General features: G+C 37.6%; 1 pseudogene; it reads left to right on the top strand.

The window, feature by feature from the left end:
• The window catches only part of LOC121434589, a 47,963-nt pseudogene that overhangs the window by 22,857 nt on the left and 4,976 nt on the right, over positions 1-20,130 (top strand).

The following is a 20,130-nucleotide window of genomic DNA, read 5'->3' on the forward strand; positions in this document are numbered from 1 at the left end:
GAGAGGCTGGACTGAGGGTGAAAACTTTCCTCCTTCATAAGTAGTTGAGGTTAGCTATGTGAAATCAGGTAGTCAACTGTAGATGCTCTATGAATGTCCTGATTGACCATTGTTTGCAGTCCACAGACCAGTGCCAAAAGGAAACTGGGAAAGGGAGTGACCTTATCTTTAAACCTAATTGCTATACTTACAGTAGTTCATCTACAATAGAAGATCTGGGCAAAATGTTGTGGCTCTACTTAACAGGACTTTTCTCTATTAAGACATTGATCTTTAGAGAAAATACATGAAAAATTTTTACTGTGCTCTAATACAAATCCCTAGTCTCTGCAGTATATGACCATAAAGTCTGTCCCAAGATTTCAAAATAGTTTTTGAGATGACAACTACATCATATTTACATTCTCCTTGCTGCCTCCAAGCCCTAAGATCCCTGGATTGTTTTTTAATTCCTGGTCTGTTCTATTTTAACAACAGTTATAGAGTAACCACAGTTACACTCTAACAGTAGTTACGTTATGAATGTGACCTGTTTGTCTGTAGGATTTTCCATCTCTGAGCCAATGGGATGCTGAACTGGAAAGTGGATATGTAATGGAATGTGCACACAAAGGACCCTGTGCTCTAGATGAGAAAGAGGATGTGCTCTAGTAGAGTGGAAAAATGTGTACTTAATACAAACTGTCTAAACTGGGGCCCTGTCTGCTGGGCTGGGAGGGCAGAACTGGATGGAAGGATTGTGCTGTCTGAGTCATTTGATCTCTGATCCTCCTGTAGAGGAGCTGCTAATAGTGAGAGGCTAGGCTAGGTGGCCCTATCCAGTGAGGAATTCTGAGCAGGGTTAGACATCAAGAGTACTAGTGGGCAGACAGTTTGTCAGTTCTTTCCATGATTCTCTTCTGTCTCTGCTGTAGGGAGTGGTAAGGAAGACCATAAGCAATCCTGTCATGAGTGGGGCATGTTCAGAGCAGTTCTGTTGAAATGTCATTTCTGCTGAGACTGGGAAGTACCATGAGCTAGACTGCAGTTATGTTGGTCCATGTGGTTCATGTAGGCAGTGGTGCTTGTTCTCTGAGCCTCTTTGTGTATAGAAATACTGCAGCCCTGGAATGGAAGGAAATGATGCTGGTTGTATCTCTGTCCAGAGTACACACATGGGCACTGCTTTTGCTGTGCAGTGGGAAGAGAGATTAGAAAACTGAAGGTTTAGTTTCTAGAAGTTCTGAATATTGCATTCCAGTTTCAGGTTTGTGTTATAAAGATTACAAATTGTTTAGGACCTGGTAGAGCAATAGTAGAGTAGAGTGCTTTTAACATGGTGTTACCACTAGCTGCAATGGTGGGATCCAGTGAAGCTTAGTTCCAGGGGACAAAAGGAGTTTCTGATGTGCAGAGATTTCTCAGGTGTGCAGTGTGGTAGACAGGTAGATAGGGCACAATCCACATATTCTGCTCTATGCCATGTAGCAGAAAGCAGATTTTAAACAATTTTTAGGTTGTTTTGGGATTGAAAAGATTAATTAGATTAACACTTCATCAGGCATCTTAAAATATATGCTCAGTTAGCAGAAAGGAGGAATTAAGGCCATAAAGATAGGTTACAGAATAGATTATTAATTTTTACAGTTTTAAATGCTAGTAAAAAGGAAACAACAGCTGTGGGGAGACATTAGATAATAAAAAAGCCCTGCTAAATTAAACCAACCTGTATGGTTTAAAGATACATTGCATTCAGAATAAAAACCAAGATATGTATTAAATTGGGGAATAAAGTTATAGATACCACTTCAATCCTTAAAGATTAGCTTCAAACAAAAAGATCTCTTGAGACTGCTCTTCGGGCTGATGATGGAGGGGGAGTTGACTGGGGGAAGGGGGAGGGAAATGGGAGGTGGTGGCAGGGAGGAGACAGAAATCTTTAATAATTAAGTAAATAAATAAATAAATAAAAAATCCCTTGAGTAAAAGAAACAGTAGTTCATCAGAGAGCATTACCATTCAATCTTAACTAATTCGTAAGATTAACAGATGTCTTCCTTTTGATTAAATATAATTTCCAACAATAAATCTTCATAAAGGTAGGGTTCCGGCAGAGTTTTGTTTTGTCTTTACAAAAGTATGAAAACATTGAACTAAGGAATCTAAAAACCACTAGACAACCGAGGTATCTAAAAAATAACACATCATCCAAATAAAATATCCTCTTCAAAAGAATAAATTGGCCTAACAGTCACTTATTATAATCATGTTAGGTGTGTTTTCAAGGTGAAACAAAAAGACATTTTGTTTCCTTTTTTTTTTTTAAAGACACATTCCTCTGGCTTTCCTGGAATTCACTTTGTAGAACAGGCTGGCCTCTAACTTAGTGAGATATATCTGCCTCTGCTGTGAAAGTGCTGGAATTAAAGGCATGCACCACTATAGCCTGACAAAAATTTATTTTACAAACACAGGTGGTGTTGTTTCTTCATTTTAAATGTTGTTTGCTTTATACTTCCTGTTTACTCAGGGAATATTATATCCCTCTGAGTTCTCTGATGGAGCTAAAAGCTCAATAATTGTAATTATGCATGTTAACAAATTGAAAAAAAAGAATTAAAAAATGTATAATGCATATAAGGCTAAGAGGCAGAAACATTATTTAAGGTTAGTAATACCAGTTAGGATAAAAAGTACTTTAGGATAGGATAGATGATCAAACATTTTCTCTAAATTTACCAAATGCAAATGGATTGGACATTGTTAGTATAATTCTCCCCTTTATATCTTATATATAGTTAATGTATTTAGTGTATATAGCTTTACTGTGTTAGTTAAAACCTTCATTTTTAATTAGACAAATAGGGAAATGCGTGATATTTTGATTATATTCTGATAATAAAGCTTGCTTAGCATTACAGCAGAGCTAATCACTACCTGACCAAAATTTACCATAGAGGTTTGGAGGACTCTGGACAGATAGGAGTCAGGATTCCTAAGGCAGGCCTAAGAGAATATTAGCACTTTACTAACATGGAGAGACTGAAGAGGTGGTAGTCACAAGTTGCTGGTTAACTGCTTCTCTGATCTTTCAGTTTCTTACCCTGCTCTCTGACTCCTGATTTCTTATTGTTAAATGTCAATTAGACTAATGCTTCAGCAGGTACAGAACTTTCTAAACCCTTCGGAAATAAAGCCCATATACCTGAGATAGAGCCACAAGATTTGTCATTTGCCCTGCTAAGTTTTCATCTTTCCTTGACCCAATCTTCCCTCAGTTTTCCTCATTCCTCTCTTTCATTTGTCTTTTATTTATTCTTCTTTCATCTTGATTGCAGTGTTTCCTCCCACCATTGCTCTCTGTCCCAACCTTCCCCCAAATCTCTCTTCTTTGTTTAACTTTAGAGAAGAGCAGGTCTCTCATACATATCAACCGAATGTGGTGTCTTAATTAGGGTTTCTGTTGTGATGAAACACGATGACCAAAATGCAAGATTGGGAGAAAAGAGATAATTTGGCTTATACTGCCATATTGTTGTTCACTATTAAAGGATGTCATGGTAGGAACTTAAAGAGGGCAGGACCCTGAATAGATTTTTGTATGTTGAACCATCCTTGCATCTGTGAGATGAAGGATGACTTCATCATGGTAGACGATTTTTTTGATGTGTCCTTGGATTTGATTTGCTAGTATTTTATTGAGTAGTTTTGCATGTATGTTCATCAGTGAGATGGGTCTGGAATTCTCCTTGTTTGAATCTTTGTGTGGTTTGGTATAAGGGTAACTGTAGCTTCATAAAAAGGGTTTGGCAATCTTATTTCTGTTTCTATTATGTGGAACCCTTTGAGGAGTATAGTTATTACTTCTTGGTTCTGACAGAATTCTGAACTGAAACTGTCTTTCCATGGGCTCTTTTTGGTTGGAAGGCTTTTGATTACTTCTTCTCTTTCCTTGCAGGTTATAAGCTCACTTGAATTGTTCATCTGGTCTTGATTTAATTTTGGTATTTTATTGACTTCAGCCCTCAATTTGATTATTTCCTATCCTCTACTCCTCCTGGGTGAGTCTGCTTCTTTTTGTTCTAGAGCTTTCAGGTGTGCTGGTAAGTAACTGGTGTGAGTTTTCTCCACTTTCTTTATGTAGGCACTTAGCGCTATGACCTTTCATCTTAGCACTGCTTTCATAGTGTCCATAGATTTGGGTATTCTGTCCCATCATTTTTGTTGAATTCTACAAAGTATTTAATTTCTTTCTTTATTTCTTCCTTGACCTAGGGGTGGTTTAATAGATCACTGTTCAATTTCCATGAGGTTTTAGGCTTTCTATGATTAGTGTTGTTAAATCCTAACTTTAAAACATAGTGATCTGGTAAGACACAGGGGGTTATTCCATTTTTTGTGTGTCAAGGTTTGCTTTGTTAACATGTTTGTGGTCCATGTTAGAAAGGATCTGTGAGGTACTGAGAAGAAGGTATATTTCAAAGAAGCCATTTAAACTTCTTGGTTCTTCCTCATGTCAAAAAACAGGCCTCTAACAAGCTGTTCAAGGAGGCATTAGAGGGTCACAACCAACCTTAAGGCCTGGTGTGCCTTAAAGTTCCCCTTTCTTTGTAAGAAAAGCATAGTTCTACCAGATGGGCAAAATGACATCAGCTGACAAATATTTGAAAAGCAAAATACTGTTTGGTACGGACTGACCTGGTCAATCAAGGCTTTCATTTAGGACCTCAGGCAGAGAGAAAGAACATTCTTGGAAGCCTTCCCTTAGGGCCCGATGTATTGATAATAAAACAAAGCCCCTTATCTAAAACCAGGAATATGTTTGGAAGCACTGGTAATGGTCTGGCGATAAGCCCTTTGTGGAGAAGTTTCTTCTGGTTCTTAGAAACCAACTCTTCCTAGCATATGGAGCTATGATTTTCAGTCCCCAAGCCAACTCTGCACGTAGGAAAGTTCTTGAGATGCCCTGTATTCCTGTTGTGTAGAATTGTTTGACTAGCCTCCTCCTAAATTTTTCCCATTGTGTAATAGTTTCTACTGACTTCATAAAATTCTTCCATTTCTTTCCATTTACTCCCTGGAAGTATACGAGATACAGGATGCTTTTCTTCTTCTCTCTTTTTTATTTTGTTTTTGTTTTTTTGTTTTTTAGGACAGAGTTTCTCTGTAGGTCTGACCTGACTATCCTAGACTGTCTTGACTATTCTAGAACAATCTCTGTAGACCAGGCTTGCTTTAACGTCACAGAGATTACTTGGTTCTGCCTCCTGAGTCTTGGGATTAAAGGCCTGTGCCACCATTGCCTGGGAAGATACTACTTTTCTTAAGAAGCTTACAAAGCATAGGCCATATCTTCTCCAAGTCCACCTTAACCTAGCTTCTATCCTTTTTACATTGTACTTGTCCTGTCTTTCTCATCCCCTGTGACCTTCACATCAGAACACTGTCAGTGAAGAATTCCCTGCTGTCTCAGGTCACCCTTGTACTTAAGAAATTATTCTGAGAATAACCATGTCGTGTAGCTCTCCTGTCTGCCTAAATGTCTAGCCTGGCAAGTTTTCTGTTTTTATTTCAGTTGTTCAAGGTGTAACCTGGAGCCTGAACCTAAAGGACACTCAAGGATAATAGCATATGTGGAACTCAAAATCTCTCTTAGTTTGCTCCTCTTTGAGCATTAGCCAGTGATGGATGCATGCCATCATTAAACGGATTTTTCTTTATTAATTTCCTAAGTGAGTGAAGTGGTTTCTCAATGCAAAGGCATATCAGTCCTATGGAACAGCTGCATTTCCATCTTGTTAGAAAAATTGTTTCTGAGACAACTTCTGCTATATTGACTTAGGTGGCCTTGGTCTGTTGCTGTCCAGCCCAATGAACTTGCTGTTCTCTGTATTACATTTTCAAAATTCTTAAATAAAAAGACTGTACCACCTCACAGTTTTAAAATTATCCATTTGAGTCATGTAGTTGACTATTCTATGCAGTCACAGGAAAAGGATTTGCATATGGAGCACTCCTTCTGTCTTCAGACCACAATAGGAGGAATAGATTATTCTGTATACTGCAGGGGACACAGCATAGGCAATCAGGTGTTGGTGCCACCATTATGAAAAAGGACTGGACTGTGGTACAGGGAGTGATTTTGTAATTTCCCAGTATGGTTTATTTTAATTAATGCCATGTTAATGTATACAGAACAGATGGTGAGTGGTGAACATTTTGGGAAGGTTATCATGAGCCAATGAACATTGAATTTGCAATTAGGAAACAATCCTATGAAGACATGAATGATCTTGCTTGACACAGTTGTTTCTGCTCAGAGATTTGGAAAAGAAGCCATTGATTGTGACTATTGTAACTCTTCTTGTCAAGGTTTCCTATCTCAGCAGCCAACACCTACATATGGGCAACATCAATCTATCTCTTATTAATGATGTTCTCTCTTAGGGAAGGGCCTACTCTTTTTCAAAGTCAATATACAAAGATTTTTTAATCTTAAAAGTGTAATATTTTTATCAATTTAGAAATCACTTATTGGAATCATTTTCAAATATTTAATTTCAGTGTATTGCTGCTCTTATCTCTGTTTGTTTCTGTTCTCCAATGTTTCTAAGTCATGACTAGTTTCATTTCATTTCTCTCATGATGTTGACTGGATTTCTTTGTAGATAAATGTCTCCTATAGTTTAGGCTTGCCTCATGTTAGGTAACTGAGAATCATTTTGAACATGTAATCCTGCCTCTGCTGCCTGGTGCTGGGAAAACAAACCTGCAACTTCTTCCAGGTTTGGCCTTGACTAGCAATGAGAAAGAAAAATAGAAGAGTTAATGAGTGTCTGCTGATCTTTCTGACTTTTATTGGGGACTAAGAAGAAGAGGGACCTGTGCAAGGATTGAGCTCATTGACCAACTGTGAAGCTGTGGAGACACAGTGCAGAAAGGCAGAGGAGAGATGGAGGGTTAGAGCTTTCCTCCTTCAACAGTAGTTGAGATTACCTATGTGGAATCAGCAGTCCGTTGTAGATGCGGTATGATTATTCTGATTGACCATTGTTTGATGTGCACAGACCATGGCAATCAAGAATCTGGGTAAGTTACAGACCTTATTTTAAACCTAATTGCTATATCTATAGTATCACATTCATAAAATAACTACTATTAATGTGTAACTGTTGTTAAAGAGCAGACCATGAATTAGAAAACAATTGGGGTCATGTTAGGGCTTGGAGGGAGCAAAGACAATGTGAATATGATACAGGTTTAATCTCAAAACTCATTTTCAAAAGTTGAAACCGACATTTTGGCCATATGTTCCAGAAACTAGGGATTTTTATTACAGCCCATTAAAGATGTCCTATATATTTTCTCTAAAGATGAAAATCTTAATCCAGAAAAGTAACAGTTCTGTTTGGCGGGACCAAAACATTTTACCCAGATCTTCTATTTTGGATGAGGAACAGAATTTGCTCTAGGAGAGGGGAATAATGTGTACTAAAATACAAAGTGAACTAGGGAACTGTCTTCTGGGCTGGGAGGGCAGAACTGAAAAAACTGTGCTGTCTGAGTCATTTAATCTCTAGTCATCCTGTACTGGAGCTGCTAGTATCCTGAGGCCCAGTTAGTTGACCCTAGCCAATTAGGAATTCTGAGAAGGGTTAGCAATCAGGAGTACTAGTGGCAGGTTTGGGTTCTTTCCATGTTTCTCTTCTGCCTCTGTTGTAGGAAGACCAAAAGCTATACCATGTTGAGTGGAAGGTGTTCAGAGCAGGTCTGTTGAACTGTCATTTCTGCTGTGACTTGAATGGACCATGAGACAGACTGTAGTCATGTTGGTCCATGTGGTTCATGGTGGAAGGGGCCCTTGTTCTCTGAGCCTCCCTTTTTAGAGATTTACAGGGTAAAGGGAGACTCTGGAGCCCTGGAAATGAAGAATATGATGCAGGTTGTATCACTCTCCAGAGTATCCACATAGTCACTGCTTTTGTTGTGCAGTGGGAAGTGAGATTAAAAAACTGAATGTCTAGATTCCAGAAGTTTTCATCTAATTCTAATTTCAGGTTTGTGTTATAAAGGTTTTAAATATTTTGGTACCTGCTAGGAAAAGGATGATATTAAACATTTTACAGCGATACGTGTATTGTAGGCTTTTAACATGATGTTGCTACTAGCCACAATGATGTACCATACAGTGAAGCTTAGTTCCAGAAGACAAAAGGAATTTCTGATGTGCAGAAACTTCTCAGGTGTGCATCGTGTTAGACAATTAGATAGTACACAATCCACATCTCCTGCCATATTCCATGTAGCAGGAATCCATTTTAAATCATTTTATGCTTGTTTTGGGATTGGTCATCAGTAGGGCTGCCTTTCCCAGAAACCAGAAGAAAGCATGATGGGCAGGAGAGCCATTGAAAGAAATCTCCCCCATTGGAAATACAGCATTTATATCATGAGGCTTCTTTCTTTGGAAGACATCAGTAACTTAGGGGTCAGAAATAACAGTTTAAGGATCACTTTGAAAAACCTTTGTGAAAGTTGTGAAGTTTGTGATTATTTAATTTCTGTTCACTTCTTATCAAAGGCAGCTGGGTAACATTGGTCAAGTTCACACTTTTCCTTACCTAAGTTTTCCTTGGTCTTTTGATTTAAACTTGACAATATTTCACTGCTTCTGTTCTTTGTTTCTCTCCAACCCTCTTATTCTTTCACAAATTTTATAAACATTCTTGATTGATGTGAATTTGTGGAAAGTAAAGAAGTCATATGAACCTGGTTTTTTCTGTAATGTATGACTGTAATTTAACTATATTATTCATTTTCTTTAAAATGGTAGACCTTCACCAATTTTATTCAGAAAGTATTTTCTGTGATCAGTCTTAAGTTTTGGTTTTGGGAATAGTTTACCTGGAGAGGCTCATTTTTTTTTTATCTTAGATGCTTGCCTCTTTCCATTTCCTGGTGTATCTGTGTTTTATAGATGTTGCTATCTTCATATTTGAGTCTTTGCTACCTAAGTGTTGGTATGAACAATACATAATCTCTTTGGGTGTTCTTTGTGTTTCCACTGTGGATGTAGCTTTGTATTCAGCTTTCCTGCTGTAAATTGTTGGACAAACTCATTGGATTCCATTCATTTAATTGTGAAAATTTACCAGACACAAAATCTTAATTTTGATGCATCATCTGCCTAAGGATCATTTTTTATTTCTTTATTTATGATTTGTTTTTCTTGTTTTTATCAATATTAATAGACTTGACTTATTGGATATAAGATTTCATGTGTCTTGGCAAGTGGCTCAGCACATATTCTTTTTGTGAGTAACCTGAGTTCAGATAGTTACACTCAAGATGGGAGGTTTATAAATCTCTACTATTCCCAATCCAGCAGATCTGACAACCTCCTTTTCTGTGTGTCACCTGTATACATATGCAAGACATTGTCTCCCATACACAAACATACACAAGAAATAGCAATAACCTTGTTTGCAAAGGTGCTTGTGTCTTAAAGTCAGGGCAAAGGAATTTGCTTTACATGTACCCTGATTCTTCAAAAATCTGTTCTCTTGAAATTTCTATTAAAAAGTTTTTATTTCCTCACTGGGATGCAGACTTACATTCATTCACCAATTGTAGGTAACAAAATGTTATCTAAGTTATCCTGAGACACATTATTTTTTTATCATAAGAGAATGAAATGTTTTAATAAGCAAAACTATTTTCTACAAAGTAAAACCATCAGAAGACTTCAAGTGAAGCTTCTGACTTTTTTAGAACAGCCCTTCTCACCCAAGCCATTTTCTATCATTGCTAAAGGAGAGAACTGGAGTCTATAGGATGCCAGTGATTTCTTGGAGGTTGATTTTGATGAATATCTTGTAGTTCATGTTTAATGGACATAACATATATATTTGTAGATCTGTGCTTGTATTGTATTTTATAATGGTGTCATCTATATTTTTTTATTTTTTTGAACCGTAAACTTATTACATCATTCATTTTCTTGAAAATTATAGACCTTCACCTATTTGTATTCAGAATATTGCTTATGCTATTTGATCCTTAATTGTTCATTTATAATAGTTTCTGGGATAAACAGTTTTAGTTTTCTCTTATTGATCTTAGATGCTAACCCCTTTCCATTTCCTGGCATGTCTGTGCTTTCTAGTTGCTGCTGTCTTCATGTTTGAGTCTTTGCTGTTTAGCTCATTGACTAGACTAATACATTGTCTTTGGTTCTCTAAAACCTTCTCATATATTGTGTCTGTGTGCTTATCAGCCTCAGCTGTCAACATGACAAAGCCAAGGTTCCCCTGAGGGCACATCAATTAGGCATGTGCTCAGATCAGAATGTCTGATCTGTGTCTGATATACACTGTGTCGATTGACAATTGATGTTGGAAGATCTTCCACTGAGTTGGCAATGTCTCTAAGCAAGTGGGCCTGGTCTGATGAAGAGAGCTAGCTGAGCACAAGACAGTGACAAGGCAAAAGAGAAAATTAGGCAACAATGGTTCTGCATGTTTTGCCTTCAGTGATTAACTTGAGTTTTGATACTAAACTCCCACAGTGGTGTACTCTGACTTAGGCATAACAACCCAATAAACCCGTTCATTTCCACAGTTCTTTTGGTTAGATAATTTAATTATAGCAACAGAGATGAAAGTAGCAACAAAAAATGGTGCCTCAACAGGGATTTTGTTGCTGCAATGGATTTGGAAATATGGACTTAGGAAGAATTTTGAAGATATCGAGACTTTAGATGGCAAAAATCCAAAAGTCAAGGAAAGCTCTACACAGAGCGTAACTGACTGTTCTTGTAGGACCTGAAAGCCTGGAACGTTGACAGTGCTGGCAGGCAGTGGAGGGCAGGGTCATAGGATTTTAATGGGCAAAAAGGAGTTGATCTGGACTATCAGTCCTGAGAGATCTGTGTCTCAGGGTTTTCAGGTTAAGTCAATGGCTACTGGGGCACAGCGTGACTTCCAGTTCCTGACAGATTGATGGACTCACTCACAGAGGCATTCAGGCTAATTTGTGTTTCTCTTTATAATCCCTTAGTAGTCAAGGAAGCTCAGAAGCTTTATAGGGCAACTGGTCTGAGACAATGAACTTGTATTCCCTGTATAGCTTACAATCTTCATGGCATCTGGGGGAACCATAAATGTCTTGAGCCCAGAAATTGCCATTAACTTCAGTTCTTGATAAATATATAAAAATTCTGATTGCTGTCAATAAGCTTCTTAGCATCATCTAGCTCTGGTCCCTCCAGCCCAAGTCTGTCCTCTTTCCTTGTGGGTTTATTAGGTGATATTGTTCTGGTAAGTAACTACAGGTGCTTAGAAGACTTTATAAAAATTTTCCTAGAGATTATTTTTGTGATTCTTTGGCCCCAAATCTTTCTTAACATTTTTATATGCCAAGAAGGTTATTAAGGCACAATTAAAGAGTAATAGACTGATATCTTAGAAAAATATTATTTCTGTTGGATAGTTATTACTGCTGACTGCATTAGGTCTACAGTCAAAAAGAAACACATAGAAAGGAATGAAAAGAAAGAAAAGCATTAGGTAATTTCAGATGACAGTCCAGTGGTGAAAAAGAGAGATTTTCAAGGATTTTACACCATTAAACGGAAGACCCTTGCTCTGCATTGAAAGCCAAGCAATGTACCTTACAGTGTAGAATGTATCTAGCTAATCTCTTTATTTATAGAAGGCATATGCAACAAAATTCCTTATCTCAGGGCAACATCATACAGAACCTGTAGTCAATTTTGTTCAAGCTTGGTAGAATACTCCATATGGTCTGTCCAGCAGAATTCAGTTAGGGCTCCCTGGGAAAGGACACTGAGACTGAGGAAAATTTAGATCAAGAGAAATGAAGACACAAACATAGGTTAAACCACTGAAGGCCATAGGACTGAAGGCCAGTACCAAACAGCTCCGAGTTTATTTCTCAGACAGCATATATACTGTTTTCAAGTAATGTTCAGTCTCTGAATCTCTTAATTGTCTCCCTACAGTTGTCATCAATTGAGAAACAAAATCTTGAAACAATTCATCAGGTTTCTGTTTCATCTTAGACAATTTTTTTGTTTTCTTTCCAGTGCAAGGTAATTTGTACCAGGACTTTTTTTTTGCTGTAATATTAAGTTGAGCATATACTGCCATGTCAAATTTCAACTGATGATCTAAGTCTTTACAATCACCTTCTCCTGCTTGCATGTCAAACTTAATAGGCATTTAAAGTTTTTTATGGTTTATTTAACTTTATTTTATGTGCATTGGTGTGAAGGTGTCAGATCCCCTGCAACTGGATCTTCAGACAGTTGTGAGCTGCCACATGAATGCTGGGAATTGAACCCAGGTCCTCTGGAAGAGCAGTCAGTGCTCCAAACTACTGAGCCAGCTCTACAACCCTAGACAGGCATATTTTGAGCTTTATTAATATTATCTCTAAGTTCACATACTCATGGAATTATGATTCCACAATATATAATCTCCTCCAGACAAACAAGCCCTAGCTTGTTGGGGATTGTATCTGGGAATTTAGTGAGTGTGTTAGTTTCATAGATTGGTGGACTGCCTACCTGTTCTTCTGGCTGGGATGATGTGCACATGAGCAAGGATTTTCTGCTTGAATTTGGGGCTGAAGCACAACTATATTCCTTTTTCTGAATGGGAGTTTATCCTATGCCATTGCATGTTGGAAATCCTTAATTTGTTACTTGAAATTTCAAAATGTGTCAGACAAGAGGTTGGCTGGAATTCCAGAAGAGTTTATAGACATTTGTGCTTTTTGGGTTATTACAGATTATGAAGCTCAAAAAACTCAGACTAAATGCATTTAATTTTTTTATTTTCTCTTTTATTTATTCTTTTCTCATACAATACATATTGACTGCTGCGTCCAGTTCCTCCACCACTTCCAGTTTTCCACAGTCCTCATTCCCCCAGGTCCATTGCTCCTTTTTCATCTGTCATAAAATAGAAGGCCTCCAAGGGATATCAAAGAAACCCTTCATAAAATTGTTCAAGAAAGGGCTGGAGAGATGGCTCAGAGGTTAGGAGCACTGGCTGCTCTTCCAGAGGTCCTGAGTTCAATTCCCAGCAACCATATGGTGGCTCACAACCATCTGTACTGAGATCTGGCACCCTCCTCTGGTGTGCGGGCATACATCGAGGCAGAATGTTGTATACATAATAAATAAATAAATCTTTAAAAAAAATGTTCAAGAAAATTAGGTAAAAATCCCTTATCAAAACTGGACAAAGCAAGTGAATAGGAATGAAAAGGTCACAAAAATTGGCAAGAGTAAGAGATACCAAGAGTTCTACAGTTAGTAATCACACAAACACCCCAAGCTAACAACCAAAGCATGCATGCACAGGGCATGCACAGAGCTGTTCATGTTCCATGATTCTCACTTCATTTTGTCTGAGACCCTATGAGACTTGTTTTGTTGATTCTGTAGCTTTGGTTTTCCTGGGTTCCACAAACCCCCCAGATCCTACATTTTTTACCCCTTCCTTCCACAGGATTCCAAGAACTCAAGGTAATGTTTGGGTAGGGATCTGTGCATGTGTAACCATCAGCTGCTGGAAGAATTCTCTCTGGTGGCATTTTTCCTGGGAATCTATCTATGATTTTAGATATGAATCATTTTATTTTTTTTTTCTTGTTTAGTTGTATTTGGTTCTACCCTAATTCTGGAAGCCATCAAGCTCTGGTTCCTGGCCATCCTGGCAGTATCAGACATTGGCTTCCTCTCACAGCTTGGACTAAAAGATCAGTCATTGGTTGTTCACTTCACAAACTCTAAGCCACTTTTTCCCCAGTGAATCTTGCTAGCAGAACAAGTATAGTTCTCAGTTTAGTGACTGACTTTGTGTCCCAATCCCACCAATGGGAGCCGTATGTATTACAGAATAAGGCTGGTTCAGCCTCTGTATTCCTCACTACTAGGAATCTTCAATAGTGTCTTTCTTGTAGTTCTGGAAGTTTGCAGTGTACTCTTTCCATACCTCCTGCAAAAAGCTCCATTATTCCTATCATCTCTCCCTCCTATACGTCATCTCTGTCCCTTGCTTACTTGATCTTTCTTGTTCCCATCCCCACCTGCCTCCAGTGCACCCACAAAATCTATTCTATTCTGTCTTCCCAGAGAAATCCATGCATGTCCCCCAGAGCAGTTCTTGTTACTTAGCCTTTCTGCATCTATGGCTTGTACTGTGATTGACTGTGATTACTATGGTTGTATTTTACTTACCTGCTCATATCCACTTATAACTGAGTAAACCATTTTGATTTATGTGCTTCTGGGTTGCCTCACTCAGGGTAAAAAATAGTCATGCAACAACACAGCAACCAAATAATTCAGATACGGTGTGGTACACCTCTAAATGGAATTTTCAGTAGAGGAATCTAAAATAGATGAGACACATTTAAAATATGTTCAGTATCATTAGCCATCAGGAGATTTCATCATAAACCTGACAGAAAGGATAAGTTCAACAACACAAGTGACAGCTAAGGCTTCAAGGATGTGGAGCAAGGGGACTCATTGCTCTTGCGGTGCAAAATTGTAAAAATCCAGCCACTGTGAAAATCAATATGCAAAAATCCTCAGAATATTGAGAGTCAATCTACCCCATGACTCAGGTATCCCCCTCTTGCGCATATTCCCAAAACTCGCTCTTCCATCCCAGCACAAGGACATTTGCTCGACTCTGTTCATAATAGCCAGAAACTGCTGTGTCCGTGAGAGATGGTGTTGATTGATGATTGATGTAGGAAGCCCCTAAGAAGGTGGACCTGTGCTGGGATATGGAGCATTCTGAGCATGAGGTAGAGACTAGGCAAAAGAGAAAGGCTGTAAACAGTCTTTGCAAATGTGTTTTGCCTTCAATTGTTAGCGTGCAGTTTCTCCTACATTTCCAAAATGATTGAGTGTGATTTGACACAATCAATGAAATAATCCCATTTACTGCCTGAGATGCTTTCAGTTGGAGTATTTAATCACAGTAGCATAAAAGCAGGCAGCACAAACAATTACAACACAAAAGTTGATTTTGTTTGTCAGTGGAATATAGGAATGATGACTTTTGCCACAATGTGGAAGATATCAAGATTTTTATGTGACACAAAAAAGAAACATGAACATAATTAACTGTTCTTATAGGACCAGGAAAATTAAAATGTAATGGCAGAGAGTGGGTATGAGATCATAGGATTTCAGTTGAAAATAAACTTGATAAAAAAAAAACCAATCCTGAGGACTTTTGTCTGATTTTTTTTCTTTTTGGTTTTTCAAGACAGGGTTTCCCAGTGAAACAGTCCTATTGTTCTGGAACTAGTTCTTGTAGACCAGGCTGGCCTCAAATTCAGAGGGATTCACCTGCTTCTGCCTCCCCAGTGCTGGGATTAAAGGCGTGTGTCATGACCATCCAGACTTTTGTGTGATATTTTGGCTCCACAATTTTTCTTCTTCTGCCCATGCACTAGAACTTTAGTAATGCCAAATTCAAAAGTAATGGGTTAATGTCTTAAATGGAATATTGAAGCTGTTCAATGGTTATCATTCATGACTCATTTAGGTGCACAGTAAAAAAATCCAAGTAGGGCAGAAATAAAAGAAAATAAAAAGATAGTTTCAAAGGGCATTTTGTGTTAAAGCAGGCAGGAATTTTCCAAGAGTTAATTATCATTAAAGAAAAGCCATTACTCTGCAGTGGAAGCTTATCAAGGTGCCCTAAGGGTAAGACTCCATACACTTAAACCTTCACTTTAGGGTAGCAATGTGACTCATAGTCTCAGGAAGCTACTTCATTCAAAACTGTCTGCACTTGTGGTCCAAGCTCGTTAGTGTTCTTTGCAATTAAGAGATCTAATTTCTCAGCATCACCAGTAATGTATTGGTCTTGGGAACATGAGAGAATCACAATTTAAGATCATGGATTTTTAGTTTATGGTTACAGTTTACCATTGATGCAGGCATCTGTGTTTGGCAGAGTCAGAAGCCCAATGAGGAGACAGTGAGAGTTCATTGCACGAAGCTGTGAGGATCGAAGCTGGGTGTGGTGTGGTATCTTTTCCTCTCTTGTTCCTTTAGGGCCTGCCACCCAGTTCTCAATTAAATTTCACACATGGAGGCTTATTTTTTTTCTTATAAATGCTTGACTTTGATTTGTTTCAAGGCATGTTGATTTAACTTAATTGTTCTCTCTACAATTTCCCCCTGGCCTTTATCTTTATTCTGTATTCCTCTCTTTGTTTCTTACTCCATGGCTTGCTGTGTAGTTGGATTAAAGGTTCCTGTTGTTTTCTCCTCCTGTTGCCTCTTCTTTCTGTTTTCCTCCCAGATTTCCCTTCCCATGTATTCTCTTTTCCTGGCAGCCCTGCTTGTCCTTTCTTGCCATGCGATTGGTCATTCAATCTTTTTTTTTTATACCAACCAGGTATTTTAAATAGGCAAAGCATCAAAACTTCACAGAGCTAAACCAATGCAGCAATTCCTTGCATCATTAAAACAATTTTCCACAGCTTAAATAAATAAAACACACTTAAAAATGTTATTTCACAACATACTGGGTTACATTTTGAGCCCAAAGATGTTAAGATACCTAAGTTATGACACAACTTCCATGGAGACCTAGCTGCTTATAGTGAGTGGAAGTTACCAAAGAGAGAAATGCATGAGAAGTTGCAAGGATAGGGCCATTTAAGTCATTTGAAACTGAAGCCATACATCTGACAAGAGAGCTACAGGATTTGATGTTTATCCTGCTCTGCTTCAGTCTTGGTTCAAACTTCCCTTACTGTGTCTTTATTTTTCTCTTTTGGGATGTTAATGGTATTTTGTGCCACTGATGTTAGAAAGAGGTAATGTGTTTTCAGGTTTTATAAGATGTTGCTGTCAACAGATTGCCTTGAGTGCCAGAGGAGACATTACACATTTGGACAGTGTAGGGACCATTGCAGATGAGGATCATTAAATGTCTATCCTTGAAATGACTAACTGCAATTTTTCCATTGTTGACCTTGAGCCAATAGTGGCCGGGGTCAGAATATACTTGATTGAATGAACAACCTCCCAGAAAAGATCGTGTATTTGAAAAAGTTTCTTTCCTTTGTGGCTTCCTTTCAATTTCCTGTGGATCTTTAGTAAGAGAAGCCTGTCTAGATGAAATTCCTCTTTGTATGTGATGAGTCTCAATAAACTCAACTAATTTCCTGATATTTGTATCTACTGTTTTGTGCTTGTCATTAATTAGACAATTTCCGTCTTATACTAAAATATTTTTGCCATGATTATAGGCTTGATTTCTATATTCTATATATTACCTATATTCTATAGGTTAAAATAAGATATAGCAGAAACAGTTGCTATTAAGGAGTTTGGCAACCTGCTACTTTAATTTTTTTCTTTGCTTGTTGAAGTAGCCCTTACTGTGTGGCTCCAAATTCCTGAAAGTAGAGAGGGGCATCATTTCTGGCTCTATACATTTTTATATTATTGGGTGATAGCCTTGTAATATAGGTTTTTTTATATGTCAACTATATGCTGCTGTGCAGTGCCTCATGCATATCTTGGATTTTAAAATTTGAAAGAGGGTTTCACTCTGATTCCCAGGATACCATGTATTTATGGCATTAACACTGCCTTAGAATTCTGAGTCAGTTATTGGAGGTGCATGAATTTCTTCTGGATGGTTATGCTTGATTTGATTTTTCTTAAATCAAATATGACTATTTTATATGTCTGCATGGATATTCATTACATGGGTATCTAGTCACCGAAGTGATCAAAAGATCTCAGAATTCCTGTTCATGGAACAAAGGAAAGTTGTGATCCCCATGTAAGTACTGGAAAATGTGCCCACCTCCATTCATGACCAGCAAGATCTCTGAATTCCTCTGCCTTTTCTCCAGCTCTCTGTTGATTATTTGTGACCAACATTTATATTTCTAGTGTTTTCATCTGTCCATTTTAACTGCTTTGGTTATTGGTATGACAGTTTAAATTATGGCACTTCAGATGTCTGGAAGATGAATACAGAACGGGAGTAAATGCAAAATTACTTGTAAGAACTTCAGTAACAACCTTTAAGTTATTTCTATCCCATTTGTTTTTTTGTTTCACTGTTTTTTGCAATGGAGACAATTTAATGTGTACTTCTACCTGTCCTGGACCTGATTGCTTAGACTTGACTGGCATTCAACTCAGAGAGAAATATACCCACCTCTGTTTTCTGAGTGTTGTGGTTAAAGGCACAATACACCAATACACCCAGTGTGTCCATATTACTTTTTTTGTGTGGTCTGTAACTCTTTATGCAATTTTCTCATGCATACTATATACAGTTGATCTTTTTTTTTTTTTCTGTTGATCTTTTTCAATACCTCTTCCTCTCAATAGATGTTGCTCTTATGGGGTGGTATCCCATACAAAGGGTACAGAAATGACAGAGTTCACTCTGCTTTTCAATTTTCCTCTAAAGTGACTGTCTAAGTCATGGAATAAGAGTGGGGAACACCAGAATCATATGACTATACTGTAAAAGAAGTATGTTTCTAACATTGTCACTGTCATGCTTTCCATTTTGAACATTTATGGTATATTTTAGGAGACAGTGACCTATGATGATGTGCATATCAACTTCACCCGGGAAGAGTGGAATTTGCTCAATCCTTCCCAGAAGAATCTCTATAAAGATGTAATGCTGGAAACCTACAAGAACCTCATTTCTATAGGTAAAAATGAATTTCCTTCATGTTTTAAAATATGGAAGCATCCGGGCAGTGGTGGTGCACGCCTTTAATCCCAGCACTCGGGAGGCAGAGGCAGGCGGATCTCTGTGAGTTTGAGACCAGCCTGGTCTACAAGAGCTAGTTCCAGGACAGGCTCCAAAACCACAGAGAAACCCTGTCTCAAAAAACCAAAAAATAAAAAATAAAATAAAATATGGAAGCAACTTTTCCTTGGTTAAGGATTTTGTTCTGCAATTTCATTTAGAAAAAGAATGAGGTGAATACAGCAGTCATAGTTCTTAGGTGCACTTAAGATAATAAGCTAAATCGTGCACATTGTTCAATGATATAACATATATTCTGGTCCTGTATTTTAGGATACATTGGGGAAGACCATTACACTGAAGAACATTGGCAATGTTCTAGAAGACATGCAAGGTAATTTTCATGTGCAAGTTGATAACAATGTGCCTCTGATGAGATCGCACTTTCTCCTAGAACTTTTAAACAAAAGCAGCAGTGCAAATAAGCACAGCTAAGTGCATAGATGGTTATTAAATCCTCACAAATCCATATACCTCCATTTCATGTATGTGAATTATTCTTCCTTTACTAGGTGTATCATACAGTACCCTTGATATAAGCTTATGAGCATAGGGATATGGAAAGATTTAACATACCTCTCCTTAAGAACAAAAAGAAGATAAGCAGTAGTTCCCATGTAGAGTATACTTGTTGAATTTCATTCAAGTATGCAATAATGAAGGTTTTCTACCATCATTATTAATATATAAACATTACAAAAATTCCCCATGAATTATAGGTCTGTGCAAATACTTCTGAATGTCCTAGTTCACTTAGCAAATATAATATGATTCAAGTATAGTAAAATTTATGAATGCAGTAAAGTTTTTAAAGCTCTCAGTTTAATCAGTTGTCTTCTAAAATATGAATAATAACATATAAAATGTTTTTGTAAATGTCAAAAGGTAAACCATGAAACAAAGGAATTTATCATAATACTTATTTTCCTAGATGCAAACTGAACCCTAATTAAAAAGAAAGCATGATTTTATACAGAGTTATAAAACCTTAATAACTAATTCCATTTTAGAATTGGAACAAGTTATAAAATTAATTCATACAAATACCAAGGTTCAGCAGTGTATTGAATCTAGCAAAGCTTTTAAATGTGCCAATTATCCTTGTAGGATTGAAGAAAATCAAAATGGAGAGAAGAAACTTTCAGTGTATACTCACGGTGTTAAAGTCTTGTCTTATGACACTGACCTGCTAAGGAATGAAACCCATATAATGGAGCAAAACCCTCTAAAAGTAAGCAATGCAGTAAAGCCTTTGCTTATCACAGTCATATTCAAGTGCTTAGAAAACACACTGGAA

The sequence above is a fragment of the Microtus oregoni genome, unplaced genomic scaffold (assembly GCF_018167655.1).
Source record: "Microtus oregoni isolate MIOR12 unplaced genomic scaffold, Mior012 000044F_000, whole genome shotgun sequence".
NCBI lineage: Eukaryota > Metazoa > Chordata > Mammalia > Rodentia > Cricetidae > Microtus > Microtus oregoni.